This window comes from Leptonychotes weddellii, chromosome 13, assembly GCF_054177405.1.
Source record: "Leptonychotes weddellii isolate Sample4059 chromosome 13, ASM5417740v2, whole genome shotgun sequence".
NCBI lineage: Eukaryota > Metazoa > Chordata > Mammalia > Carnivora > Phocidae > Leptonychotes > Leptonychotes weddellii.
In genome coordinates this window covers 68,841,756-68,865,997 of record NC_138381.1, presented here as the reverse complement: position 1 = coordinate 68,865,997, position 24,242 = coordinate 68,841,756, and the positions used below count along the sequence as shown (strand labels likewise).

The window sequence follows — 24,242 nt, the reverse complement described above, 5'->3', positions numbered from 1 at the left end:
ATCCATCTTACCTGGCTCACAAGGAAGAAGCAGTGTTCACATCAACAATACCTATTCATCTGTTGACAATGATGGAACATCCATCTAAGAAATGTGGTATCAGCAACTATCGTAGAGTGATATGTTCAGTAACATGAAAGATATGTGGCAATTAGAACTTTTTGATCTCACTCCTGTTTTTTATCACTTGCATGCATCTCTCCTCTGTCAATACTATTAGAAACTAGTGGAATTCAGCTAAAGTCTCCTTAACTGCAACAGAAATCATGCTCTATTAATACTATTAACAGTATTATAACTTTTTAAATGACAATAGTAGTTTATTCTCCCATAGTTAACAATACTCTATCTAGCAAGGCTATTTCTCTTTCTGCCATGCTTTTTGAAAGTCTAGAGGCCCCTGTTACAGTTCCACATTTTGTGTGTGTGTGTGTGTGTGTTAGTCATTCATTGAATCGCTTGGTTAACTTCAAGTCTTCCAGTTAACTTCTCATTAATACCCACATATCAGTTTACCTTGTCAAGGACAATTACAACTTTAATTTGTTTTTCTAAGATGCTAGCCAGTTAAGGATCACTTAGCAAATTTCATAAGCTTTGTGTACTCAATCATCTAGCCATTAAATAAAATGTTAAAAACTACTACTGAACCAACTGAAAACCTTCTACACTTGCATTCATATTTACTGTAGTGATATAAATTTGTAGTAAAAGTTTTAGTATGATGAGAATGAAAATATCTATTTTTTAGGGTCAGATCAGGATACAATTTTTTTTTTTAAATACAAAAGAGAATAAATTAAGGAGGCTGAAATATAGCCATTACAATAATGGGCACAAAATATTCATTAATTAAATGTCTGTAATAATTGGTTACTTTGGACAAATCCAAAGTCTCCCCCCTCTTAATGATGATCTTGGCTTATAACCAAGAGGTTTGAATGCAAAAACTGAACAGAAAATTCCTGAATAGGCAGGAATATAAGAGGAAGGAAGGCTGGTGATAGTCTAAGGGAAGAAGGGGAGCTGGAGTTCCTCTGGAGCAGATGAAGGCCAAGGAAAAAGCCATGTGTTTAGGGAGATAAGTATGCATCCTTTCAAACCTTGTTGGTCGACAGAACTGTCAGACACTATTAGCTTGTGCTTCTAGTGGGTGGGGAAAGAGGACATTTCTTTTTTTTTTTTTTTTTAAAGATTTTTTATTTATTTATTTGAGAGAGAGAGTGAGATAGAGAGAGAGAGAGCATGAGAGGGGGGAGGGTCAGGGGGAGAAGCAGACTCTCTTCTGAGCAGGGAGCCCAATGTGGGACTCGATCCCGGGACTCCAGGATCATGACCTGAGCCGAAGGCAGTCGCTCAACCAACTGAGCCACCCAGGTGCCCGAGGACATTTCTTAAGCAATGGAAGCCTTTGCTGGGACACACAGTATAATAATGCTATACCCCCACCCTTTTTGAAAAGAAAATAAAACTGATCTTGGAAACCAGGTTCTTATGGTCCATCTGCTGTAGAATCTTCTATGGACTATAAAGAAAACTAGAGTTATACTGGAGATGAATAACTAAGGAGGTATTCAGGACAATTTGTAAGAATAAAAACTAACAAAAAAAAAATCCACCTTGAATATCCATAAAACAATGCTGGTTTAAAATGATGTGGAAACAGTATATTTAGGCATAGAAATAGGAGTATTTGTTTATGTGGTATAATGATAAACTGCTGTTGAAGTTAAAAAAACAGCTTATAAAACAATATAATAATGCAATGTAACCTTCCTAATCATGATTTGTTTTTAACATTTTATTTTGGAGTAACCTCTACACCCAACGTGGGGCTCAAATTCACAACCCCAAGATCAAGAGTTGCATGCTCTACCAACTGAACCAGCCAGGTGCCCCCCTAATCAATGCTTTATGTTTTTAAATAAGTCTGGGAGGTTATATGTCAAAATATATTTCAGTATAGAGGATAAAGTTTATTTTCTAATTACTCATCTATATCTTCTATTTGTTAAAATGAAAAGCATATGTTATTTATATAGTTGTTAAAAATTACCTAAGAGCTACCTTGGGTCAAGGACTTCCCACCATTTTGTGGAGAATAGGAGAAAACATCAAAGGGAACAAGGGAGATATTTGCTTCCATTTCTACACATTTACCAACAAGTGTTCTTGTTGGGAACAAACTTCAGGACTCATAAGGACCTTATTTTGTAACATATTAAAACAGGGACATCTATTCATCATGATTACTGGGTTTTTTTCAATCATTATTACTTTTAACCAAATAAATATCATGCAGATTACAATGTCTCCACAGTGCCTGCTACACTAAAATGGATCACTAAAAAATTTCTATTCTATAGAAAGCACAATAATATTAGTTTGGGGAATATTTGAGAGAGAAAAATGTTTATATAAAAAATTCAAACAGGGGGCGCCTGGGTGGCTCAGTCGTTGGGCGTCTGCCTTCGGCTCAGGTCGTGATCCCAGGGTCCTGGGATCGAGACCCGCATCGGGCTCCCTGCTCGGCTCTCCCACTCCCCCTGCTTGTGTTCCCTCTGTCGCTGTGTCTCTCTCTTTCAAATAAATAAATAAAATCTTTTTAAAAAAATTCAAACAGGATTATGAACTTTTAAACAAAATACTGTACTTGAGTTGTCGATATTATTAGCACTCAAAATACACACCTTGAATAATTAGCAGAAAAATGGACTCAACAAGCATAACTGGTAGCTATATATTGTGTCATGCTGCTATGCTTTGGGAAGGAAAATGCATTTAAAAGCATCAGCAAAGATGTTCAGTACACAACTAAAAGAATGAAGATTTATACAGGATGGAAAGATAGAATTTAATCCTTCTACATATGCCTGAGGTAACTCAAGATATTTTCTATTTTTTTTTTAAAGATTTTATTTGAGAGAGAGAGCAAGAGAGAGCACAAGTTGGGGGGGAGGGGCAGAGGCAGAGGGAGTAGCAGACTCCCCGCTGAACAGGGAGTCCTAGCCGAGAGGCTCCTTCCTAGGACCCTGGATCATGACCCGAGCCAAAGGTAGACAATGCTTAACCGACTGAGCCATCCAGGCTGGTGCCCCTCTAATTCTAACTATTCTATCTATAGTGCTACTAATAAGCAATAATACTATAAATTCTACTTTGAGGCTATTCAGTGTAAGCTTCCTCGGTTTTTCTCCATTCCATCTTAAAATTTCCCCACACACTCAATTGAATTCATCCTTTAGTCTTCCTTTTACAGGTTAAACACCTCTTCCCCAACACCAACAAAGAAACTATCTTTTAGTTTTGTATCCTACTACCTTCTCATTTCATTAATCTACTCCTCTCACTTTTCTTAGATCTTCCATTGCTCTCTGCAGTCTCCTTTTGGCCTACAATATGCTCAAGGTATCATTTACTGAGAGGACGAGAGGGAACTTTCCTAGGGACTCACTAGCTCTAACCTAATCCTCAAATCCAACAGGATCCTTCTCAGGTCATATCCTTCTATAACCTTTATGGAATATCTTGTTTCTTGGCTTGTGTGATACCTTCCTCTTAGAAGTTCCTTTCAAACCCACCTCTCCTGGCTTGTCCTCTTTTGCTCACCTCTTAACACAAGGGTCTGTACTGGGCCCCTTCTCTTCTCTCTGCACTTTCTCTTATTGATCTGATTCACTCTTATGCTTTCAGCTATCTCACTCATGCTGCCAATGTCCTCAATAAATTGCTCACAAGCTGCTTTTCTTCTTTGCATTGAGGCTGTCCTAGTTCCAGAACCTCATTACCAGTCCAAGTCCTCATCCCCAATCTCTTTCAGTTGTTGTACCAACTACTGATGGAGTCATCTTTCAGAGGCTCTGATTGCATCAGTCTCTTCTATTCAAGCACCTTAAATGGCTCCCCACTACCTACTGTTCAAAGTTCAAACCTCTTTGTATAGGATTCAAGGGCCTTTGGTTTGCCACTGTCCCTAGGTCTCCTATATTTTGTTCACAATGTCTGAACTAGGCTAAAAAATACACAGATTATGCCCCAGCACACCTGCTGGAAAGCTATCCAGTGTTCAAGACTCTGCTCCAGTTCTATCTCCAAGTTACCCCAACTCCCTAGTGCAGAAGTAATCTCTTCCTTCCTCATGCATAGAAAGTACTTCACTTCTTGGGGCATTGATGCCATTCTGCCTTACTTTGAAAGAACATGGACATTTCTTGATTCCATTAATTGAATATGACTAGCAATAGAAGAGATACCATACTCCACAGTATCTTGAATGTACCAGGCAGTGTTGAATTCAGATTACATTCACTTAGAATTAGAGACTTCTTATTCAGCATCTGAGCTAAAGTTTGCCTCTGCCCTACTTCTGAAGAACAGATGTGGGAAACTAATTAGCTAAATAAGCAATTTTGTGTGTATATATGTCTGAGACAGTTGTGAAGGAAGGACTCAAAAGAAATAATTTCGAAGCACTTCCATGTGAATTATTTTACAGAAATAATTATAAGAAATTCTACCCCTAGGTATATATCCAAGAGAATTGAAAACATATACTCACACAAAAACTTGCATATGAATGTTCACAGTAGCATTATTCATAATAGACAAAAAGTGGAAACAACTCAAATGTCCATCAACTGATGAATGAATACACTGTGATCTATCAACTTAATGGAGTATTGGTCATCCATAAAAATGAAGCACTGACACATGCCATAGCACGGATGACCCTTGAAAACATTATGCTAAGTGGAGAAGTCTGACAACAATTCACATATTTTATGATTCCATTTATATTAAGTATCCAGAGTGGGCAAATCCATAGAGACAGAAAGTTAGCGGTTGCCAAGGGATGGGGTAATTGAGATGGGATGCTAACAGGTACAGGGTTTCTTTTTGGAGTGATGGAAATGTTCTGGAATTAGACAGTGATGATGGTTGCATTACATTGTGGATACACTAAAAACTTGAACTGTACACTTTAAAATGACAAATTTTATGTTATGTGAATTTTATCTTAACTGGAAACAGGAAAAAGTATGAGTTTTATTCCCTGAATAACTCAATTTGGATTTGTAGTGTCTAAAGGAAAAGAGGTCTAACCTCTTTATAACCTTTTGAGTATATATTTTGTTTTCCCTAGTAATATAAATCAGCAAATCTGGGTTTAAGTAAATTCTGCCACTTACTTACTAGCTGTGTGATCTTAAGTACATCACTTAACTCCTCTCAGCCTCAATCCTCAATAGTCTCATCTATAAAGTGAGAACAATAATGCCTCACAAAGTTGTGAGACTCATGAAATAATGTGAAATCATTACATAACTTCTAAAGCCCTTAAAAAGGAAAAACCTTACTGTTATTTTGGAAAATGATTTTTTAAAAATCCTAAACTGTATTGAATAGTCCATAATTTCAACTTTTTATCATTGGCATGTTATCTAACCAGCTTTTCCTGTTATATATGAATGGCATCTTGGACTTAGAGCAGTTATTCTGTGGGCACTAAAAGTACAACACTTTACAGAGTTATTTAACCTTAATCTTTGCAATGAAAGGTAGTATCTAAAACCAAGCCTTAACAGAAAAATCTAAAGCATTAACCAGACATTTCCAAATATCCACTTTCATGAATGTAAAACATTTTGTATTTTAGAAGTTTTCATTTGGGTGTCCTTTATGCTCTGTAGCATCAGTACAAAGGAATGCATACATTAAAAAGAAAAAAAAGGGTGGGAATGTAATTTGGTGCAGCTCCCACGGAAAACATGGAGGTTCTTCAAAAGATTAACGATAGAGCTACCATATGATCCAGCAATTCCACTTCTGGATATATATCTAAAGGAAATGAAATCACTACCTTGAAAAGGTATCTGCACTCCCATGTTCATTGCAGCATTATTTATAATAGCCAAGACACAGAAATAATCTAAGTGTTCATCAATGAATGAATGGATAAAGAAAATGTAGTATCTGTATACAATGGATTATTATTCAGCCATAGAAAAGAATGAAATTCAGCTATTTGTGACAACATGGATGAACCTTTAGGGCAATATGCTAACTGAAATAAGTCAGAGAAAAAAATACAGTATGATTTCACTTATATGTGAAATCTAAAAAAAAACTGAACTCATAGATACAGAGGACAGACTGGTGGTTGCCCGAGGCAGGGGGTAGAGAGTGGGGGGAAATGAGTGAAGGTGGTCAAAAGGTAAAAACTCACAGTTATAAGTTCTGGGGATGTAATGTACAGCATGGTGATAATAGTTAACAACATTGAATTGTATATTTGAAAGATGCTGAGTAAATCTTAAAAATTCTCATCACAATGGAAAAAGTATTGAGGTGACAACTAAATTTATTGTGGTGATCATTTCACAATATATACATAAATCATTATGCTGTACACCTTGGACTAATAGAATGTTATAGGTCAATTATACCTCAGTAAAACTGGAAAAATTACGATGGGGAGTTTTCTTAATTTTTTTTTTCAATTGTTTGTCCTATACGCTCTTTGGCATCAATACAAGAAGGCATGTATCATTTCAAAAGACAGGAAACTGATTGAAAATTAAAACAATAGGCATCCACTTGAAGTAACAAGTATTCTTATGTTTAACCTTTTGAGTATATATTTTGTTTTCCCTAATAGAATACCTTAACGGTTTTTTGAGGGAAGGGATATGTGATTAACTTCAATATCCTTCACAGAGCCTAACATTATACACAGTAGACACTTACATTACTTAAAGAATTGGATAAGAATACTTCTCGATTACATAAAATTTATTGATCACATTTAATTTATAGTGACAGGATAGAAAGTTGTAATATCAAAACTAAACTTCTCTGAGAGCAGTTGGCTATCTCATTCCTTAATAAAGGAAACAAACTCACACATATATATATGAATATCCATATAGATACACACACATGTACATAGTTTTTCATAAAGAGAAGCAAACATGTCAATCTATAATCAGTTACAAAATTGTCTTCATTTACCTCCCATTTTTCTGTAAATGAGGTGACAGACCTGACGTAAATTGGAGAAACATTCAGGTCTCTTCAGTATTACTAGGATTGTTAACTTGACTTTAGATAGGCAGGATGAAATAGATTTACTTTCTTTTCTTTTCCTTCAAATCAAGGTCAGATGCCTCAGCATTCTGCCATGAACTGTGGAAGATTGAAGTGTAAGATATGGTCCTTGTACTCAAAATGTTTACATCATTAATGTAGATAAAACTGGATGATTTAAGATACTATGCACATTTTTGTTCACTGGTTTGTTCATTTAAAAATCTGGGATTTTGCAGCAAAATTGATTTTACTTCAAACAGGAAGTAAACTTTACACAGGATCTTGAAGAAAAGGTAAAATTTGAATAGGCAGAGAGAAGGGAGGAGGGCTTTTTTTGTGGGGTGGGGGATAGTGGCAGAGAGAGACTCTTAAGCAGGCTCCAAACCCAGTGCAGAGCCCAACGCTGGGCACAATCTCAGGACCCTGAGATCATGATCTAAGCCGAAATCAAGAGCTGGACACTTAACCGACTGAGCTACTCAGGCACCCCCTCCCACCCCCCGCCCGAGGGAGGAGGGCTTTTTGAATGAAGGAGATAGAGTACAGGAGGCGCAGACTTAAACAAGTATGGCGTGTGGTAGAGACAGACTGACCTCAGTAGAGCAGAAAGAAAAGGCCAAAGAACATAGGAAATGAAGCTGGATGAGTAGTGTGGGACAGATTAGAAAGGACCTTGAAAGTCAGGTAGAAGAGGTTAGATTTAATGTGGTGGAAACATGGAACCAGTGAAGCTTTCTGAAAAGGGGAGGAGTAGCATTTAAAGAAGGTTAATCCAGGAAGAGCTGGAAAGAAACAGACAGAAATGAAGGAAGGCAACTGTGGTAATCCAGGAATGAGGCCATAAGGGTCTGAGTAAGACAGATGCACAGAGATACAGTGTATTCTAGCGGCAAACTGCTGGGCATTTGAGACTGTAAAACTAGGGGGTATCAGAAACGAGAATGAGACACAGACGAATGCAAAGGCTGCTACCAGGTAAAGGGCTTATACTACAGATTAAGACCTGGAAATTTCCAACAGTAAAAATATATTCACAAAGCTTAAATGTTTTTCAAATACCCTATAAGTAGTTTCATTGCTTTCTTTGGTGAATTTACTGCAGGTGCCCCCAGATTTCACATCTGCTTTGTTAACAGGGCCCCATGAAAATCTGCTTATGTAAAAATTAGTTGTTTTTCAACATATAAACAAAGTTAACTGACCCATTACAGGATATCAAACCCCGACACTAAGATGGTGAAAACAGAAAACACTCTTCTTTATACTCAAATGTATGTTCTTTATTGGGTGGTTCTACCCCAATAAAGCCAAACCAAACCAGAACAACATCCCTAAAAAAACCCAACTTTTTTAGGGCTGATCTAAAATCTTGAGACATAGTCTTAATTTTATCAGATAGTGAGCCAGTCAGAAGAAAACAAACTGTTGAGAAAGTGACTTAAGAAATTAACACTTGGCCATGTTGCTTTCCTAGGCTGTGCTATATCAAATTGGGAGGAAATTTTCTGATGTGAAAAACAGCAACAAAATGTTACTAAAGCTCAATATGACACATTAACTAACTTTTTATATTAATAATCACTTATCTACAGTCAACTCTTCCCCTGCTTCCCCTTGCCCCTTAGGATAGGAAGCATATGACGTGGTAAGAGGAGTGGCATAAATAAAACCTATAGATTTCATTCACGTGCTCCCATGGTACTTTTAAATACTCCTACTCTAGTAAGACTGATTCTATTATCTATACATGATTGCATGTATTGCTTTATATTTCTTCCCATGATCATTTTCTGGTAGAACTGTGAATAAGAACTGAAATGTCCAAAAACAGCAAAAATAACCATATCTACTATCACTCACTGAGCTCTTTCTTTACAATGTGCAGCCAAACTTGTGCCTTTCATACATAATCTCACTTGATCCTCACAATAATCCATAAAGTAGGTACTATGATTGTGTCCATTATACAGCTGAAGAAACCAAGGCTTCAAGAGTTCAGGGATTTGTATAAGGGCACAAAGCTGGTGAGCTGTAAGTGGCAGACGTATTCATCTGATATGCTCTTGTTAATTATTAGATTACACTGCCAACCCCAAACATATGTGACCGAGCCAAAAGTAACAGGTATAAGGAACCTGGACATGTTACTCACTGTGTACAAGAGTTAGGGAAGAACATCTAAGAACTGTCAGTGATACAAATGGACAGATTCCCTGACTCACCTTTCCTTATACTGAGAACAGTGCACTCTATTCCTGAAGGAGAGTGGGACACTGCTATGAAATGGAAGTTAATTGTCCCCTCTTTTAGTAGGACACTTATATTACTATTTGTTGGTACTGATAGCATCTCAATATCTTCTCAATTTGGTTACATTTTTGACAAATGTTATCACTGAGATCAGCCAGGTCAAGACTAACTAGGCTGGTTGTTGGTGACATCAAAATGCTTTTTTTTTTTTTTAAGATTTTATTTATTTATTTGAGAGAGAGAATGAGATAGAGAGCATGAGAGGGGGGAGGGTCAGAGAGAGAGGCAGACTCCCTGCTGAGCAGGGAGCCCGACGTGGGACTCGATCCCGGGACTCCAGGATCATGACCTGAGCCGAAGGCAGTCGCTTAACCAACTGAGCCACCCAGGCGCCCTCAAAATGCTTTTAAAAGTATTTCTTAATAGAATATCCAGTGACCTGAGCAACCTATTTAACTTCTGCCAGTGACCCTGAAACAGAAACTAAACTTTGAGAGATACTTCTCAGTACATAAAATATATTCGTAAGAAGACACCTCTAAAAATAACTCTCCACTGTAATTCCCTCTTTACGCATCTGGGCAGAGATGTCATATTTCCTCTACAAAGCTTCCTTGTATGTTGAAACAGCAGGAATTTCAAACTGAACCGATACAATTGAGAACTACAATCTCCTCCACAAGACATGATTATTTTTGTTAGTATTTTATGGAAATTGCCTAAATATGATGGGACACTTTACATATTAACTCTGTAACACTTTTAGCTAGAAAGTAAAGCAGTTACAGTTTAAAGTTCTGTGCACCCCTCCCCTTTTTTCTGCTAACACACGGTCTTCCACAAAATGGTCAGTGTGATCTTTGCAGAGTATGCAAGGAATATGACCAAGGTAAACTAAAGAACAGAACATTAAGCACATGACAAGTGGATCAGAAGTTTAAAACTTGTCATCTGTGTGTGAAACCAGCAAACAGTTATAAATGGTTACAAATAAATATGTACAAATTAATAGGATGCAGTAACTTCCACTTTTCCAATTAGTGGCCTTTTGGCAGGCAGCCATATAATCTGCAATAATCTGTCACTACTGTGAGGGCCCACCACCTACTTCCTCTGCCCCACCACCATCCCAGCTATGATTGGGATACTTGTGGAGTGCTGATAGAACAATCATAAAAGGCCTCCCTATCTATGAAAACTGAAATTAACATAATTTGTACTTTTAAGTGTTTAATATTCATAAATCTTAAAAAGCACACTATGACATCACATTTCAAAGATTACTTGAAAGCTTTAATTTTTTTTTATATATCAGAAGCATAGAGTCCCCAAATCACTAATACCCACTGCAATGCTTCTTGAATGAAAATGCATCCTATGTACAATGGCAAGACTTTAATTTACACCTCTAACATGTGCAGTATTAGGAGTTTGGAAGTCAGGATTATACACATTTCATTTCAACCTTGTTCTAAGAGCCTAGTGAAATTGGTAAAGAAACTATTAAGGCAGCTTTCTTGGCTAATAAAATACTTTGCATTAATTTTTCAACATACAAATCATGAGCCTTTAAACAAATTATTTACTTTCCTACTTCATCTAATTTCATTTTATGGACTAGAGTAGTGTCATAAATTACCTCATGGCTAAGATATTTTTATACTTTAATAAGTAACTAACCTTATGCACTAAAACAAAACAAAAAAATTACAAAACAAGATAAACATGATCAAATCTTCTGACTTTTCTGTCTCTAAATTTGGCATTACATTTCAGAAATTGCTGATTTCTATCCTATTTTCCCATGCTAGAAAAGAAGAAAAATAGGACATGGCCTTGATATTTTTTAAGATCTCTAGGATGAATAGCGTGCCATTTTGAGTAGCTTCATTCTGAAATACTCTTTTACAGGAATATCAATCATAAGCACAAACTGCATCCATTTAATAAAAATAGCCTTCAGTATATCTAAAATTTTTGTTTAAAGGATTCTTCTGACAAGGTTTTCATGTTTTATTTGCAGCTCAGTATTTACCTTACTTATCCAGAAAAAAAGGAAAAAAAAAATCAAACAATTTCTGAAAAAAGTTCCCACTAATATTTATTTGTGTAGTCTCAAACTACAAACTAAAATAAATAAAGCAGAGGAATCCAGTGATTTTTGAGGTTGATTACTCTCAGCTGTACTTTGAGCTAAGGCCATAAATATTCACATGAAACTCAACAAAGTTTATTAGCAATGTTTAGACACAAACCATATTTATAATAAAATGCTAAGTGTAAAACAAAATACCAAGCTTACTCACAGTAGATCTTCTCAAACTCATGTCCTACATCTCCAATCCAACATACTAAAGACTTTAAAAATTCTTTATTTAGCTTCAGCAATAAGTAAGATTGCCCCAGAGATGACTTTCTTTAAAAAAACTGCTTCTTGTTAATTAGGAAAGAGAAAACAGAGCTCAGCTTAAGTTGTAGGAACAACACCACGCTATCAGCACCTTCATACCGAGAAAGGAAGTTATTATAGACACAGTTTTATAAATGAGGCTTCAAGAGAGTACTTCCTGGTCAGAGAGTTAACGTTAACAGCATTACATTAATGTATACAGGTCTACAGTTTGACATTTTGGAAAGAATTTTCTAAAAACTTTTACTGAATTTTTTCCCCCAGTCCCTACAAAAGAGGAAAATTTGGTCGAGCTAAACAAATCTATGAAACTCTATCAATAGCTAACGTTCATGTGTAATGTAAAGATCACAACTGCTTATTACTATTGATAATATCAGTTAAAGTTGTAATTATTTGACACTTATGTACCCTCCATTCCCCCTCTCCCTGTGTGCTGGAGTAAGGTTTCAGGGCACACAACATTAGAAGGTAAAGAAAGAACTTAAAGGAGGACAACTCACCAATTCCTTGATAATGAAGAAAATGGAAATAACCGTTCACATTTTAATTCTCAAATTTAAAGTTCATTCTCTTTTAAACATATATATATATATATCTTGAAGAAACGTTGTACAATCCTAATACGGAACTGCAGATAAAACAGCGTGACCTGGGCGCTGCACATTACTATGGGTATTGCAAGCTGAAAGTATTTCCTGTTAGGACGCCCATTGGTTCCCACAGGTGCAAGTGCCTTTGGGTGTTGCCGATTTACTCTTCCTTTTGTAAGTGAACCACTAAAGGAGATTGCAGGTTGGCACAACCAATGCTAAGAACTATTAGGGTAGAACTACCTTGGGCTAATTCAAGAGCCTCCCAAACTAGCCTGATTGTGAATTGACAATTACCTAATTCAACTGGGCTGGAGAAAATTTATTTCAACAGACTTGCATTATTTTTGTTAAGATGCACTGTTATTTAGAATGTATGTGACTTCACTCAACGAATATGTAAATTGCTCCCTCTGTACAAAGCACTGTTCCAGGCACCAGGAATACAGTAATGAACAAGACAAAGTCCTTGTGGTCATTCACACAAGATCTAGTAGACTTTTGACAATTTCACATAATGATGAGAAAACTTCCATAAAGGCAGTGACTAAAAAAAATAGTATGGAAATTTGGAAAGTCAAAGGTAGTGCTCATTACGAAAAAACATTGTAATTAAGGCCACCACTTTAAACCTAAAAGAGCTTTTCCAGAACATAGTACATAAAAGCAGGATTCTTTATGTTTTCAATGTTTCAAAAAAGCCAGGATGGCGGCAATCGCATATGTTCCAGCAGGGAAAAGGAAAAACTTCTTACCATGAGTCACCAGTGACTAAGTTCTTTTTAATTCAGGCTTAAAACACATTTCAAACCCAATTACTTGTACATGCAGAAAACTGATAACCCCAAATTAATATCAGAAGCTTGATCTGACCAATTTTCAGGGTTAATATTACCATCTAAGAAAAACAAGTGAAATGCTTTTAATGGGATAATGTCCCTGTATTGAATTTTATTAAAATTTTGATCTTATTAGCCTTTAATGCCTAAGAGCTATGCCAGCAAGCTTCTATTAAGTTTTGCTACAATGAACACAGTTTTCTTAGGTTTTAGCCAGATTGAGACACAATCATCTCGGATATATGGTTTGGTGGCAGGAACAGCTTTTGTTTATAATCAATAAAACAAAAAATATAGTAAGTTCAAGGCAGCTCAAAGACAAATGTAAAACCCAGAAAGAGTAAAATACACAGATAAACTCTAGTCTTCCAAGCTAAACACTTCCTTAGGATTTTACTTCCTATGCTTAAAATAACAAAACCTTCTTTTTAAAAGCCAACAAACTGGAGGAATCCCCAAACACAAACTGATCTACTTAGTCATTCAATAAGTGTTTATTGAGCACCTACTACATGGTAGGCACTGTTTTATGGGTTGGGATACAGCAATGAATAAAACAAAATCTCTGCTTTCATAGTCTACATTCTAGTATAGAAATATAAGATAAAATATTTGGTATGTCAGAAGGTACTAAGCACTGTGGAGAAAAATACTATATGGGAGGAATAACAATAAGTTTACCTGTTCACAGTTGCAAATTGTTTGCATCACGAAGTAAGGAATTTGCTCTGGAAGAGCAGAGTATTAGATCTCTCCCAGACTCTACCTCTGACTCAAGTGAACAACCACCTTCTGTTGCAAATGAAAGGGAATCATATTTTATTTTTTGCTAATACTGAGAGAAAGTTTGGAAACTTCCAAAGACCTGAAGTTAGAACCCATTCCTTACAGATAAAAACATTACCTAAGAAAACAAAAATAACAAATCCCAAACACTCAGAGTCAAAACTTACTTTAGGGAATATTATCAGGCCAAATATGAACATATAAGTTTCCAAATACTTGCTAGCGTTGGCATTGAATTTACCAACTGCCAGGGTCAGAAGTGAATTTTTCACTTAAGAATTATCTCTCTTATCTTCCCTGGCAGCAATAATTATATTTAAATATTATTTTTGAACCTAAATTAAGTATTTAAATTTAATACAATTCAACAAATTTTTATTGAGCAGATACTAGGTGCAAGGTACTTGGTTAGATGTGTATGACACTGTCCTTTTAAAATCAAGAAGATGGATATTTAGGAAAGATAAGTGCAAACTGTATAATGTAAAATCAGAGAGAATATTAATGTAATAAGAAAACATACAAAGTACTTAAGGAATTCGGGCGCCTGGGTGGCTCAGTTGGTTAAGCGACTGCCTTCGGCTCAGGTCATGATCCTGGAGTCCCGGGATCGAGTCCCGCATCGGGCTCCCCGCTCAGCAGGGAGTCTGCTTCTCCCTCTGACCCTCCCCCCTCTCATGTGCTCTCTCTCAAATAAATAAAATCTTTAAAAAAAAAAAAAGTACTTAAGGAATTCAAGAGAAAGAGAAGCAAGGAGGATGATCAGAAAAGGCCTCATGGAAGATGGCATGAGAGGGATGTCAGAAAAAGGAGAAACAGAAGGCATTCTAGGGAAGGGAGCCTGGGTGTCTCAGTAGGTTAAGCGTCTGCCTTCAGTTCAGGTCATGATCCCAGGTTCCTGGGATTGTGCCCCCTGTCGGGCTTCCTGCTCAGTGGGGAGCCTGCTTCTCCCTCTCCCTCTGCTCTCTCTCTCAAGTAAATAAATAAAATCTAAAAAAAAAAAAAAAAAAGAGTAGGCATTCTAGGGAAAAGAAATGGCAGGAACAGAGACCTGAAGATGGCAAATCAGTAAGTACTCAGCCAGTAAGTAGGCTGGTCTGGTTGGGGCACAGGATGATATATGCACGCGCGCACACACACACACAGATTATGGAGCACTAGGAACCTAAAAACAGTTTGATAAATCTGTACTGAATTCTGTAGGCCATGGGGAATTATTAATGTTTTGAACATGTGAGTGACAAAATCAGAGCTGTACTTTAGGGAGAGTAAGACAGAAACAATGTATATAGGAAGTATGAAAAAGGAGACTGGAAGATCATCACAGTAGTCCTTCCCTAGCACTTTATTAAGGCCCTTGTTAGCTCCTTCTTGGACCATTGAGAGGAATGAAGTGGAAAGTGTAGTGAGTTGAAAAGCCAGATCTAGGTCACAGGGGTCAAATTTACCATTGTCTGACCTTGGGAAGTCACTTACCCTCACTGTCTCAATTTCCCTATATGTGAATCTATTAATTATTCTTTTTGGAGTCAGGAGCCATGGGATTTAGAAACTGATTAGATACTGGGAATACAGTAAAAACAATAAAAATTGTTTCAAATGATTTAAAATAATAAGCAGCTACGATTTATTAAACACTTCCATGTGCTTGTCACTGTGCTCGGTGCTTTACATAAACTGCTTCATTTATTCCTTGTAAGAATCCTGTGAGGTATGTATTCTTATTTGATGGATGAGAGAATTGAGAGCTTTAAGACTTCAGTAATTTACCCAGGGTAAGCTAGTTGGCATAATGACAAAGCCAAAGTAGATGCATAGGTCTCTCTGAGTGTAAGGTCCTTTTTCCTTCCAATGTATCATGCTGTTTCTTATATGACAGATGAATAATGCTAACATTCGCTCTAACTGAATCCCTGTCTCTTTTGGTGTATAAGAAACAAAGTATGAACGTAAGTAGCATCTACTTACTTGCTAATCATTAATTCATTCGCTCATTCAATTCACATTTATGGAGCATCTTCATACTTTGTGCCTGGTACTGAACTTACCATGGGGAATGCAAAGATGAATACTACCCAGCTCTGCCTTGAAGTGCTCACAGAATAGTAAAATACCAACAAACACATGCAAACAAGGAACTGGTATACAATGACAGAAGAGGAATTTTACACAAGAGACAATAGAAACATAAAGGTACATGAAGCATAATATTGTAATTTTGTATCTCTGCTACTAATTCTTGACCTAGATCATTTAAAAACTATATGTGGTTTCTGGAAATACTTGTGTGTTCATGCACACACTCTTCAAAAAGTAAAGGCTAATGTTCACAACAGAATGGAAAATTGGCCACAATCTATGATTCTGTGTGTCTACTGCCAAGACTAATTAGGTTATTTATGTAAGAGAGCATTCTGCCTTGATTAGTGCCATCTATTGTAATGGGTAAATAATATCTATTTGAATTGTCATAAGCCTTGATTGTTGTGGACATAAGCCTCTGTCATTAGACAGAGCTGAAACATATAAAAATAAATATATAGTGCTCAGAGTCCTAGTTTGTCCTGGAGATAAAGGGTTATCCCATTTGTCCATCAGAAATAGTGGATGGAAGTAAAACTGAAGTCTTCCAATTTGCACTTTGATAATTAACTAAAATATTAAGTGTAACAAAATGTACATTGTGGGGTTGAATTTGCTATCCATCATTTCACTGAGGCCGAGTTAGGTGGAAGGGCCCCAAAGACTAGACACCAGCACGTAAATTCTCAGTGTTGGTACCTACAGCCACATGGGCTACACCTCTTTGTTTAATGGGAGTAGGTTTTCCTGGGTATAAAGTGTCTTTTCCAAGGCAAAATCTTTCTCACTCACTTTGGGGATGAAAATCGTGTATGCGTGGGATAGCTGACAATGGTTAGGAGGCTGATCTGTGTTAACAAATCAAGAAACTGACCCCTAAGTCATTCTGTTGTAAAATGGAAATAATTTAGATTCAATGTCTCTAACAAATCTCAAGTTAGACAGAGAAAAAACACATTAGGTTGATTAATAAAATATTTAGGTAAAATTAATAACATATAGCTAGAATGATCAATTTAATTCCTGCTGGTTATCCTAAAAATTCTAAAAAGTTGTTGTTTTTAATTTGATGCGTGTAGTTTAGAAATGAGTTAGATAACATTTTGGCCCATAAACTCAATATATCTAGTCTATAAGGACAGCCAGACTGATAGATGCCACTTATGTTTTTCCTTTTGTTGTTCTTTTTTTTACTCAGTTTGCGTTTTAGAAACAGTAACAAACTTTTAACCAATCTTCATAAATAACAAAGCAACCAATTAAATGGATGATAAAGCTAAATAATCACAATCTAAACTCCCTATGCTGAACTGCAATTGTACAATATCTCACAACTCAGAACTAATTCAAAACTGTCTTCACTGGTTGAAAGAATCATTGAAGATGAGCTCACTGAATCTCATTGAAGACTGAAAAGCAGTCTTCCCCTAGGACAGTCACAAAACACTTTTGGGTGGAAACTTTCTGTCTGTCTGTCTGTCAGTCTATTTTCTTTTGGGGGGAGGGAAGAAACAAAGGCTGGAGGAAAAGATTATGAAAGAAAGAGCCTTTTAATGGAGGCTCTAAAATAAAAGTACCAATAGGTTTCATTCATTCTTCTATACTACTGAAACCAACAAATATGCACACTGGCAAGCAATGAGAACTTTTATTCAGAGTGGCTTAAACATTAAACCAAATTAGATATCAAGGTATACTCTGAGATGACAATGGTTTGACTGTATATGACTCAAGTGGTAAAGAACGGGCAAAATGGGTTATTGTACTTACAGGGTAGTATTTGTACCCACTAAACCAAGAGTAAGTATAGTTTAAGAACTCCAAACCAAAAGGACTTGCATTCTGTTGTTGCTATAACCATTCATATAGAAGTGGAAAGCGCCTTCTTAATTTCTTTTCAGTATATTTTTTTAATTGAAAAGAAACAGTTTAAATGAGCACAGGCAAAATGTCTTCACATATTTATAGTTTCTCATGGTGTACTTTTATTTTGTGAAACAAATGAAAATAAATTCCCACACAATTCCTACCCTCTTACCCGCCCACTCATCACCCCAAGGAATAAAAAGTCACTATAGGCCCCTCCTATCACTGAAAATTCTATTACAATGAATCTCCCTTCATCATCTCTGGATCAATACCATAACGTAATGTGGTTGAAATGACTGCTTTCGTCACCACTCTGGGGAGTATTAGAACACTTTCTTTTCTTATAAGGAATTAAAATTTATGTTTTGTCTTAAGAAACTACCATTTGAACCAGTCAGAAATGAGCTAACAAGTATGATCAAAGAGCTTATCTGCTCAAACATTTCTATTACTTTGTAGAATTACTGGTACTGAGATTCCCAAACCTTCCACAGACCATTTCAAAAGTTATGTGCACTACATAATGAATATATACCCTTTGTAAATAACCTCTTGAATTAACTGACTTTAGTTTTTACTTGAATTTGACCTAGAGTTCTGGAAAAATAAATTTAGCATAAAAAATCATACTTAATACATCTTAAATAAATTATAGTGTCATATTTTAAATTTGTATTTGCTGTTGTTGCTCTTCTTATCTCCCTTTCTTAGGGGAGGACTTCTAGTTGGTGGTGTTTTCATAACCAGATGCAGCTCCACACTCTCTGAAGTCATATAAGAACTGCTCTGTATCAGGTAATATCAAATAAAATCCCCAAATGACACATGTCCTCTACTTACTATCACCCTGATGAAAATGACTTTAATAATGTCTGTCTTTGATTTAAATAGGCAGTTCTATGTAAGCTTTCTCCATTATGTCTTCGGAAAATAAAGCAGCATTTCTTTCTTCCCCTTCGTTGAAGCTGCCCATTACTATACAAGGGCAAAAGCTTCTAATAAGACATATTCTAAACCAGAAACAAAGAAGATACCTAAGTAACTGTGAAATGATAATGACATTCCCCCTTATTTTTCCCAAACCATCATTTTCTAAGTCTGTTCCTCTAAAAAAGAAACTAGTTGCGAAGAGAAGGGGTGAGGAGGAGCAACACACAGAGAAAAAGGTTAAAAAATTCAAATGCAGAAACTGCTGGGTCCAACTGTTAACAAAGCATGTGCATTCAAGAGAACATTTGAAAGGTAGGCAGGGCAGTATTAACATATCCTAAGTACTGTGAACGACTAGCCTGGTCATTAATTTAATTTTCACATCCATCAGAGTAGGAGGCTACCCCCCAATTCCCACCCCCTCCAACTTTCCACTATTTGTTTCAGCATTTTAATAGACACACACTTGCCTCCTACGAGGACACAGTGTCTGGTTTAAATAGGTTTATCTCTCTCCTTAGCTTGTCCTGGAATCACGCCTAAAGCTCAGTCCTGGTAGCTTTTAGGATGAGAAATCTAATTGGAAAGTGCTGTCAGTTTAGCCACTCCAATACCTCCTTCCAACATTTAGTTTGACCTCCCAACTATCTCCAACACATCAAAGTTAAACAAACCTAGTGTATAGCTCCTTTGAATCTGCATTGTAAGCATGAATACCAAAGTGCTGCCAAATCTTGAAACCTTTCTCAGCTCCCTGAGCTGAAATGAAAAATACAGGGTCTGTCACCATCACCATCCCAATTAATCCAAAACATGGGTCTCCAAAAGGATCCCTTTCCCTTTCAACGGGCCTGTGGTGGCTTGGAGAAGCCCTCTCCAACTTCTCACGTTCTCGTTAAGGTATTAATATCAGGAAGCCCCTCACTTTCAAGGCATCCATGCCAAACTCGGAGAAACACATCAGAAGCCAGGGGGCCAGTGAGGAGAGAGGTCGGGCAGCCGGTCTCTCGCTCTCGCCAAGATCTCTGCGCTTCTGCCAGACCCTCCGGCCCTTGCGTTCTACATAGGAGAGGTTTCATTACATAATCCCTGCTCCACGGAGTCACCCACAGGGTCACGGGGGCTCGGGCTGTCCCCTATCGCACACACCACCTTTGGGGAGAGCGGCTGACTGCAGACCCTGGGAGCAGCACGCCTCCCCTCGCTGTGCGTTGCCGGCAGTCCGGACTCGCCCGGCGCAGCGACCCCGACCCAGGCTCGCTCCCCCCTTCCACGTCCACTCGCGCGCTCCGAAACCCGTCTCCGGGTCCCCCTCACACCTGTTGTCCCGACCCCTCTCGGGGGGGTCCTCCCAGCAGGCCTGCTGTCCCAAGTCCTCTCGGGGTCCCCTTCCTTCAGACCTGCTGTCCCAAACCCTCTCGGGGACTCCCCCTAAATCCTCTGTCCCGGCTCCTCTTGGGAGGTTCCCCAATCAGACCTGCTGTCCCAAGCCCTCTCGGGGTCCCCTCTCTTCAGACCCGCTGTCCCAGCCCCTCTCTGGGTCCCCTCCCTTCACACTCGCTGCCCCAAGCCCTCTCGGGATCTCCTCTCTTCAGACCCGCTGTCCCGGCCCCTCTCGAGGTCCCCTCCCTTCGTACCCTCTGTCCCAAGCCCTCTCGGGGACTCTCCGTAGACCCGCTGTCCCAAGCCCTCTCGGGGTCTTCTCCCTTCACACTCGCTGTCCCAAGCCCTCTCGGGGACTCCCCCTAGAACCGCTGTCCCAAGCTCGCTGGGGGACTCTCCCTAGACCCGCTGTCCCAAGCCCTCTCCAGGTTCCCGCTCAGACCCGCTATCCCGGCCCCTCTCGGGGTCTTCTTTCCCCAGTCGGGACAAACCCGCTCCCGGACTCCCGTCACTCGAGTCCTCCCCGACCTCACTCCGCCCAGGGTCCTCTTGCCTCGGCTCACTCTGTCACCGTCCCGCGCCCCGGCGCTCTCACCTCAGACCTGCTGTCACCACCCCCGGGCCCGGCGTCGCCGCCGCCGCTTCCTCTCCCACACTTGTTCCCGAGTCGCTCTTCTGCCGCTTGTCCCCCGGAGGATCCTGGGGTCGGGTCGCTGAGTGTCTGGTCCGGCCACGCGGAGCCTCCGTCCGCGGTCTCGGTGTCGGGTCCCACTCTCACGCAGGACTCCGCCGCCGTCACCGCCGGGCGCCACACGGACCCTCCCGCGGCCGCGGCTGCTGCTGTCCGAGGTGCGGCTCCTGCCAGGGGTGGCCAATCGCACCCGACTGCGCCGAGCGCGCTCCGCCCCGCGGTCTCAGTTCGCCCGCCCCCTGCCCCCGACCACGCCCCCAGCCCGGCTCCGATAGGCTCTCTACTGACCTCCCCTGACCGCGGGGCACAGGCATGGGGCCGGATATAGGTACTTGATTGGAGGTGCCTGGGAAGCCGAGCGGTCGATGGCGCCTGAGGATTGGCGGAGTTGGCGGTGGGCGGGGCGGGGCGGGGCGGGCTTTCCTCAGACGCGGAAGACCCTGCAACTTCAGTTACCCCGCGGGCCCGCCTGGGGTGCGGTCGGCGTTGTTTGTGCTGCGCTGGGTCAAAGTTCATGGCACTCCTCTGCGCCTTTACTTTTCTTGGAAGCCTCCCAGAGGCCAAGGCCCCCTGGGACTCCTGGGGACCACCGTGTGAGAGCCTTTGAGGAGGTTCCCATTCTTCCATTCTTGCTCAGCTCCCTGAGTAATGATGCCATTAGTTAATACAGCATGTATTCACTCCGGGCTTGTAAATATTTCCTGGATTTAAATTCTTTTACATCTTTGGCAAGGGAGTTGCCCTTGCATTGCGTTCGACAGACGTCAGTCTACTGCTGTTGGGAGGGAAAAATCTTTATACGAGATGTGTACTGGGAGCAAGTAAAGCATTCAACACCCCTGGGGCTCCTTTTGATAGGCCCAAGGACGAAACTTGAGAAATAATCAGTTTGTGGGTTTTGATAATCATTTTGACAGTAGGAACAGGAACTGTGTGGTAGGCTTCAGTGCGCTTAGTCAGCATATTCGTTTTTTTTTTCAGGGCCAATGTTTTAAAGATTCTGTGTGAACTGATGGCCAAAGTGCAACCTGTGACAATCAGAGACTCGTCTGCCAGGGGTAGAAGTGCATCATCGTGTTACTCAGAGCCATTCTTTATGTTTTTTGAAGCTGGATATGTTGATTAAGTCAATACCAGAAACTGAAAACTGCTCCTCTTACTCATAAACCCCAAAGTTGACAGACTTTGACAATTCAGCATTTTATGAAGAAATTGTTTCATTTTAGGCACACAATTTGATGCTAAGCCTTGTTAGATGTATACAGGACTTGGCTCTCAGAAAACTCCCCATCATTAACTCTTGTGTGAACTCCTGCTGACAGAGTTTGTGTCCTAAACGCTCTACGTGTTTTCCCTAGTGTTTTATAATGATACTCCATTCCAATGGCAGGGCTCCCCTTTAAATTTGGGTGTTAGGGTATGTGGAAATGAGGCTGGCAGGACCTCATTTGAGTTCTGAAGCAGGTGGCTCCTGAGCAGTGCTGACTGGCATTTTGGAAAGGGATGGGGAGAGATTTCAAGGTAATTCTGGGGGAACTTAATTTTTACAGGCCTAGAGAGATTATCCAAAATTATAATACATATATATATGTATACTTTTTAAGATTTTATTTATTTAGAAGGGGTAAGAAAAGGGCAGAGGGAGAGAGACTCCCAAGCAGACTCCCTGCTGAGTGCAGAGCCGAAACCAAGTCGGATACTCAATTGACTGAGCCACCCAGGAGCCCCCAAAATTATTATATTCAACAACTATAAAGGTTAGGTAAGACTAAAGTCATGACAGACCTTTTTTTGACTAGGTTCTCCTTCTCTTAAAGAGCATATATTAGTTAAGAGCTCATCCTACCAATAATGCAGTTGGGAATATGGATTGAAGAAATGGAGTTAAGTTTTCACTATCAGTGTCGGTTGTGTCTATTCATATAAAAAAAGAAAGGCATGACCATTAACAGATGTTATTTGCAATCAAGTAGAAAGAAAACATAAGTGAGATAAAAATTCATGTCTTGAAGAAACCAATGAGCAATGAAGTCAAATCTCTTTTTTTTTTTTTTGACTCATTATATCAATGTACTGTAATTTCTAAAATGTTGGTACCTTTTCTGGTCTATGATTATTACTTCTGATGGAAACCCAAGTTGCTCAATATAGCTGATTACAAATAATTTAGATGTGTTCTAAAATAAAAATAGAAATGACTTCATCCTTTGGTCAAGAGGCAGTTCTAAAATCCTAGTTTAAATACAGATGGTGGACCTACAGTGAGCCTTGAGAATGACTCTTATTTAGAAGGAGCTTCAGAAGATCTCTGAACTCATGGAAAGACATTGCAGCAGTCCATTTTGGAAATTGTTGAGGTTTGTTGGGTGGAAAAATCTCCCACAAAGAGCCAAGATTTTCATTAAGACAAGGTAGAAAATAAGAAATGTTGAAATAAATTGCGTATTTTTTTTCACTTTGAGAAGACTCTGGGGTCCCATTCAGAGAGGAGTTTGGTCACAAAGGATCAGGATACTGGGGTCCACCTGGCTTTTAGATCTGTGTTCAACCTTACTACTTAGAAGTTACTTATTCCGGGGCACCTGGGTGGCTCAGTCGGGTTAAGTGTCTGCCTTCGGCTCAGGTCATGATCCCAGTATCCTGGGATCGAGCCACGCATTGGGCTCCCTGCTCAGCAGAGAGCCTGCTTCTCCCCCTCCCTCTGCCTGTTGCCTACCTGTGCTCTCTCTCTCTCTGTCAAATAAAATCTTTTTTAAAAAGGTTATTTATTGGGGCGCCTGGGTGGCTCAGTTGTTAAGCGTCTGCCTTTGGCTCAGGTCATGATTCTAGGGTCCTGGGATCGAGCCCCGCATCAGGCTCCCTGCTCTGCAGGAAGCCTGCTTCTCCCTCTCCCACTCCCCCTGCTTGTGTTCCCTCTCTCGCTGTCTCTCTCTGTGTCAAATAAATAAAATCTTAAAAAAAAAAAAAAGTTATTCTATGGTGACTTGGATACAACATAAAGGGGGCAGGGTTACTTTGAACAAACAAACATCCTAGGCTCTTTTCCTTACCCCTTATCTCACTACCCACAACTAGACAAGGGACATCCTAAATTCGTTCATTAAGTAAAGCTTATAACACAGTGTCTCCTACTTAGAAGGAATCACATGAATTAATTCATGCAGGTATTCAGTTCTCTTGTTTTCTAAGTTTCCACATAGCACCTTCCTTATGCTAGTTTAATTAACTTCCTGCAGGCAAATGTTCCGCTTGCTCAGTTGAGAGTTGTTAGCAAGTTATTGGATGGGGAAAACACCTTTTAAAAAATTAATATTCTAAGA

At 39.3% G+C, this 24,242-nt stretch overlaps 1 protein-coding gene across 1 annotated transcript in view; it reads right to left on the bottom strand.

Moving 5' to 3' along the window:
* Window positions 1-21,104, bottom strand: part of TAOK3 (TAO kinase 3) — a 182,652-nt gene extending 161,548 nt beyond the window's left edge. The window contains exon 1 of the mRNA XM_081802106.1: window positions 20,827-21,104. The gene's annotated coding sequence lies outside the window, so the exon portion shown is untranslated. The remainder of the gene's footprint in view (window positions 1-20,826) is intronic.
* Window positions 21,105-24,242: the final 3,138 nt, after the last annotated feature.